Here is a 7,291-nt window from a genome sequence, read left to right as displayed (position 1 = left end):
CGATTCAGCATGCTGAACAACTCTGCACTTCCTGACAGATGTCTGACTGCTGTTGCGAGCACAATGTGTTTGGGCATTTTCCACTCGTTGTTCGATACGGCATAGCAGATGTCCTGTGCTCTTGACAGCCCGATCCTCTCCTTTCTGTCTGAGGTTTCTTTTCGCCCAGAAAGCATGACCTTCAAGAAATTCAGCAGGACTGGAGGTGGCAGGATCTTCTGGGATGCAATGAATGAGACCGGTGGTGGCCAGGGACATTCTTCTGCTGAACGGTATGCCTGGATGATCAAACGCCTCAAGATATGGGCCGCCTCTTCTAGTCTCCTCTTATCAGATGCTGCCGCCTCAAAGGCTTGTTCAACAGCCTGCCCAACTAGCAACTCTGAGGAATAGACAAGCTCACTCCAAAAATTTGGCCTCCAAAATTTCAGACTCTCACCAAAATGGCCAACAATTTTCTTCTTCAGGTGATGAGTTTGGAAATCAGGGTTGTAAAAGTCAGGGTGTTTGTCCTGCATATAGGTGCAGTATCTCTCCCGCAGCATGGTCATACGTTCAACGTGGTGCCTGTTGATGATTGCATCTTCAATGTAGTTGCAGATGTACTGAAAAGCATCTGAGCATGCCTTCATATGTTCTTTGGAAGTTGCCTCTCGCTGTTCATGCCTCTTACGACTGCGCACAAGATCACGTCGGCATGACTCATGAAAGTATGCTTCTCTTGCCAAGAGATCCACCTGCACTCGTGCCATTAGTTCAACATCTTGTTTCTCACTTGCTGCCGCCTTGATAGCCTCCTCGGCAGACTTTGTTTCACATCTCACAAGTTTCTCAAGATGTGCCTTGCCACAGGGCCGGACTAGGCAAAGAGGAGGTTTTTTTTTGCCAGTGGTGGTCCAGGGGGATGTTCCTCTGCCCCTTGTAGGGGTCAGGGGCTTCGCCCCCTGAAGCTGAAGGGTAGGTCATATTCTGAGATAGGAAAATCGTCGCTCCTTGCATGAAACGGCATAAAATAAACAATAATATATTGTTTTTAAATAAGTGAGGTACATGTTTAGGCTGGGGGGGGGGGGGGGGTTGCGCAACCCCCAACCCCCCCCCCGGTAGTCCGGCCCTGTTGCCACTTCGTGCCTTCTTGTACTTTTGGTCACAGATTATGCACCAGTCACGAGGAAAAAGCGTTCTGGTAGAGTCTCCCATTTTACGTCGTTTTTTCCGGGATGTTGAGGGCTGATCTGTGTCGCTATCATCACTCACATCCTCAGGGCTGCTTTGCTGGTCATCATGACTTCTCTTTCTCAAATACTTCAAATTTGTGAATGACTGGTAGCAGCGTCTATGAAACCCATGAAGAGTATCATCTGGTATGTCAGGGAACGCATCCAGGACTGCTGCAATTCCTGCTGTCCTACGCAGGCGGCAACATTCCACAAGTTTCTCTTTTGTCTGCTGACTAAGTGGCTTCACTGCTGGGTCAAACCTGACCTCAGGGCAGTGGATGATACACACCTTTTGTGCAGTTTCTGTCCGTCTTGGCTTTTTCTTGCGCTTGAAAGATACTGGTCGTTCGTCACTCATTCTGATGTATTATATCTTCAGTGCATCAGACGAAAGAAGTATGAACTACAACAAAAATCTCCTGCGAGTTGAAGAGAGGTGCTGTGTTGAGGGGGAAGTTCCTACTGCTCATTAGGGGACAAAATACTATATTACCAAAACGTAATACAAGTATGATGATGAGTTTAGATTTTCTATTAAAAAAACAGAAAAACATCCCCATCCTTAGAAATCAAAGTGCAGAGCCGACTCGATAAAGATGTATCTGCGGCTATGCAAATCCACATCACAATAAAATGTCATAATTATGCTGAAAATGTTTATCATAATAATAATAACTTACAGCTTCCACATTGAAACAAAACCAAATGATTATTGATATTATTATGGATTTTGTGATGCTAATTCTAGCCCTGCCCCGAGAGGTCAAACATAGGGCCCAAAGAGGGAACATTTGCTTACCGGAAGCGTATGTGGAAAACACAATAAAATGCATAATGAAACAAAAAAAACCTCACTATATGACAACACTGATATATTGCCTTACTGACAATATAAAAACATTATAAATTAAATCATTTGTGTGGCTGTTGTGAGCTTCTGACTAACCCTACCCCCAAAAGTTAAATATAGGGTGCAAAGAAGGAAAATCCGCCTATAAAGTGTGATATATCTGAAAAAAATGCAGGAGCTCAGATGGCAAACAAGTGGACTTTGACTTCTGGTATGAAATCCTTCCAGGAAATCCAAGTGAGAAATCCCCCCCAAAAAATGTGACCTTTCACTATGGCTATGTGACGCTATAATTACTGTTCTCATAACTTGTGATAGTGGAAGTATGCGCAATGTGGAATGGTCCTTATTTTTTAGGTGCTTGAGTAGTTCTGTGATGGTAGTAGTTTTGTGCAATGTGACTCTAGGTTCAGGTGCTTGAGTAGATCTGTGATAGTCTGTTAATACTGTTGTTTTAAACTGTCTAACTGGCTAGATTATGATTATATAATTTTATGTGATGATCTGACTAAATGATAATAATTACGTGTACTACTTACTTTTAAATGGATTATAATTCTTAGGTATTGTTCTAGTATTCACTAATGTTGCATTGATATTACTGGCACCCCTTTTAAACTGATATGGTTTTTACCTTTACAAGGCGACGATGTGAATTTGTGATGTAGATATGTGGCTGGTTATGTGTGAGTATGTAAATAATTGTGTGTGTGTGTGTGTGTGTGAGTTGTGTCTGTGTGTGCATGACAGTGTAATGTACGTATACATGTATGCATGCATGGTGATGTGTGTCTGCATGTGTGTCTGCATATGTGTCTGGTTGGTTTTTATTTTATTTTTACCGTACCGTGCCAAGATGAAATCCTTTTGCAAAATTGGTGAATAAATATATCTTGTATCTTGTATCTTGTATTGACCATTCTACCAAAAAGGGTGAACAGGTAGCTGTATTCACACAAATCCAGATACAAACAGGTTTATGACAAGCAACCCTGTCACCCCTTTCTCCGCGGTCAAGCAATGAAATAAAAAATAAAAAATGTTTTACCCAAACTGAAAAATTGTCTCCCTTGATCACTCAATGAATAGTGGAGACACTGATACTTGGCAACTGCACATACCATATAAAGTGTACTATCTACTCACAATGATCCCTCTTGGCTGCCTGATCCACGCAACAAAAAACAAAAAAAAACAATGACAACAACAACACCAAAAGAAACAAACAAACACATAAATACAAAATAACAAATAACATGGGGTTGCAGCATTCTCCCTCAGGTGGACAAACATACGGTCCCAAACAAAAACAATATTCTTCTAAGGATAATGACACTTACTGCAGTTCTGTGATGTCAGCATCTGGCATTGTTTCCATGAAGGCATCCAACCGAAGACGTTCAAGGGCTTCACAAAGAAGGGTGTGGGACCTGACAGCTCGATTGTACTGACGACCACTGATCACACCACTCATAGATCCACCAGCCACGGCCCCCGAGTCCAGAAGCATATCTTCCAATCCAGACTGCCCGAATCGCTTGCCTGAAACAAAATAATTTAAAACTCAAGTACGCCTAAAGCGAAGTTTTGCCTTTGTGTCTGACAACTATGCGGCCCAAAGACACTATATCAGTGGAGTGAACCTGCAACAAAATAATTAATATCCGTCCAGATCAGTAACAGTACATGCAACATTCAACTACCAAACAATTCTTATCCATTTTAACTATGTTTACATAAACTGTCTTGGATAATGAGGAGTGGGCGCATTTTCCTTCTCGTGGCACGGCTGGCTGAATCAAACTGCTATCAACTGCAAATCTGATACATGAAGCAAACAGTCTCAGCTTATCACTGTCGGAGATTACAAAGACCAAATATTAGCTCAGCTGGGCTTGTCACTGCACAAGGAATTTGACTTCACTTTTTCAAATTCAGACCTCCGAATTAAAAAAAAAAAAATTAAAAAGACTACCTACCGACCCTATTACCAGAAACAGACATTTTATTTTTGTGCCTTAGAAGTTATATTTGGGTGAAAAAAGCCTACCAGCTAACCGACCCTATTTTTGACTGCAGGCTCGAAGAGCTGGCAGTCTAACATCTCACTGAGGTTTTTTTTTCTTTCTTTCTCTTTTCCTTTTCGCTTTGAATTGAATACAAATCCACAGTTTTTGTGCAATCGGGACCAAACTTGGGATTCATATACCTTATGGGAAGGGTCAGGTCATGGTATTTTTTTTGTGGCAAGTCGGGGGTCAAGCACTCGGCCTGCAGTCAATGGTGGTGGCTAGAGCCGAGTGGGGGAGTAACAAATTAAAGGTACTGAACTTGTCAAATCCAGGTGCACGGAGCCCCTGGGGCTTTTAGTCATACCTCAGGCAGCTATCCGTTAGAAGAACTTCCAAGTTTCATTGACTTGCACCCAAAGAGTCAAGAACTGCTATTTTTTTAGGAATTAATTTCGTACTCGGACCCGGCTGGTCTTGGCCTATTTTTGGATCTAAATTTAGATCAGGTAGATCACCACATCATGCACAAAAAGACACGTCACTAGCAAACTATGTCAGACGTCATCATGAGTTTGTGTAAAACAATATGGAGGCCGGAATCACTCAGTCAGACCTGTGCACACTCAAAACGCTCATCAGTAGTAAACAAACCAAATTTCAGTAGTTTTTAAAATGTTTCAGTAGTAAGCTGTAACGATCTCTAGGTTGTCTTGAGAATAACTGGACTTCCAGCACTGTTGTGCCGTTTTCTTCTTCTTTGGTGACAGAGCTGGTGTCTCCTCTTCCCTATTTGAATCTCGCACTCTATTTTTTCTTTTTCATGTTTCACTTCAATCACAAGTTGCCACGCAGACGCTGGACGAACTTAGTCTAAGAACAAAGACGCAATGCTGAGAACACGCGTTTGTTTGTTTGTTTGTTTGTTTGTTTGGATGAGGCACCCGTTCAATTTCATGGTGGTGGAGGCGTCATGGTGTGGGGGGCGATCAATACCGCTGGAAGGAGCACCCTGGTGCACGTCCAAGGGCGCATAACTGCCCAGCGATACGTGGAGGAAATTCTGCGCCCACACGCCCTTCCTCTTCTGGCTGACCAGGATGCCATATTCCAGCAGGACAACGCTCGCCCGCACACAGCACGACTCACCACCCAGTTCCTCACCGACCACCATGTCCAGGTGCATCCCTAGCCATCCATGTCGCCAGACATGAACCCGATAGAACACCTCTGGGATGAATTGGACAGACGTGTGCGCAGGCGAGAAGAAGCGCCGGCAAATCACCGCGATCTATTGCAGGCACTTCAGGAGGAGTGGGACACCATCCCACAGCAAGATATCCGGCATCTGATCCAGTCCATGCCCAGAAGGTGCCGGGCAGTTGTTGCTGCTCAAGGCAGTCACACCCCCTACTGACTTGACAGCCTCGGCACCCAATCGTATTGATTGACTGATTGATTTGAAGATGCAAATGAACTGTGTGTGCATTCAACTGTGTCCATACCAAATTTCAAACAAATAATCTAAATATTGGATTTTGTGTTAATTTTTTCGAAAAATAAAACAAATTTGGCAAGTAGCAACTATGCGTTTCTTTTTTTGAACAGTATAGCATTAGCAGTGCAAGTGTACGCAACTGGTTACCGGTCTAGATTCCAACGCTAAGATTTGTTCAGCGATTACACGTTCTTCTTCGTCTAAGGAAATCCACTGCTCACTTGATCGCAAAGTGGTAGTCCATTTAGCCTCCGTAAAACACTTTAATTCTCGAGAAATAGAGTCTTGATCGCAATGTAAAATGCATGCGTTTGCCGCCATTTTGAAGAACTAGAGGGACGTCACTCCAAAATCGCTGTGGTAAAAAGACGTTTTTGTAGTCGTAAATTTACGAACTGTTAAAAGCTCTCATAAGTTTATTATATGATCCGCAAAGTACTAGCACACAAAATATCAATAAAAAAAAATCCCTTAACGGATTTAACCCAAAACATTTTGGTACGAAGAGGTAGCCGACGGAACTGAACGATCGACCTGCTTGGCCTCCGGACTGTGTGTGTGTGTGTGTGTGTGTGTGGATTATGTGTTTGTGTGTGTGTCACTGTGTGTTATTTGTATGCTGATGTAGTTGTTGTTGGCAGTTGAGCATCTTTCTTCTTTTCTTTGCTGGTGCAAGAACGCGCGCGAGTGTTTGTTTATGTGTACGTACTGTATTTGGTCTGTGTGTGTGTGTGTGTGTGTGTGTGTGTGTGATCTGCCTGTCTGTCGCTATAGTTTGCTGTTGGTTATGCTGTCATCGTTGTGTGAGGTGTTCGTGGCCCGAAGGACATCTTAAAATGTTAAAACTGGTTTCTTCCGAATGCAGGCCGGCTTTACTATTTTCATCTCGGTACCGACCTACCTGCCTCGTCACTGCTCGGCCAGTGGGTCAACACAACAAGGGACTGTAGATTGAGACTCAGTGGGTCTTCTTCTTCTTCTTCTCAGTTCTTCCGTGGAGGACTGTACTGGGCTCTTGCGAACGTCTCAGAGTCCTGCGGTTGAGTCACAAGCGAGAGTGGCCACCCAAGTAAAAAAGTACCACACTATGTACTATAGTATACTATAGTAAAAGTACTATGGTATACTATAGTTTACTATAGTACAAGTACTATGGTACATTGAATTGTACTATGGTATACTATAGTTTACTATAGTACAAGTACTATGGTACATTGAATTGTACTATGGTGTACCATAGTTTACTATAGTACTAGTACTATAGTAAACTATAGTACAAAAGTACTATAGTACAATACATTAGTGTGTACTATAGTACATTGTGGTAAATGTACTATAGTATACTATAGTAAACTATAGTACAGTTAAATGTACTATAGTATTTTGAGCACTTTTTTGCCAAAATGTACTATAGTATACTATAGTATACTATAGTAAACTATAGTTTACTAGAGTACACGTACTCTAGTTTACTAGAGTAAAGTGTAGTACAGCGTGGTATTTCCGTAGTAGTACATTTGTACTATAGTACTTGTACTATAGTTTACTATAGTACAGCGTGGTACTTTTGGCGTGGTACATTTGTACTATAGTACTTTTACTATAGTTTACTATAGTACAGTGTGGTACTTTTGTTACTGTAGATTTTGTACTATAGTACTTTTACTACAGTTTACTATAGTATACTGCAGTACTTTCTTGAAAAATTACCATA

The sequence above is a fragment of the Littorina saxatilis genome, linkage group LG7 (assembly GCF_037325665.1).
Source record: "Littorina saxatilis isolate snail1 linkage group LG7, US_GU_Lsax_2.0, whole genome shotgun sequence".
NCBI lineage: Eukaryota > Metazoa > Mollusca > Gastropoda > Littorinimorpha > Littorinidae > Littorina > Littorina saxatilis.
Note: the sequence above shows the minus strand (reverse complement) of the source record.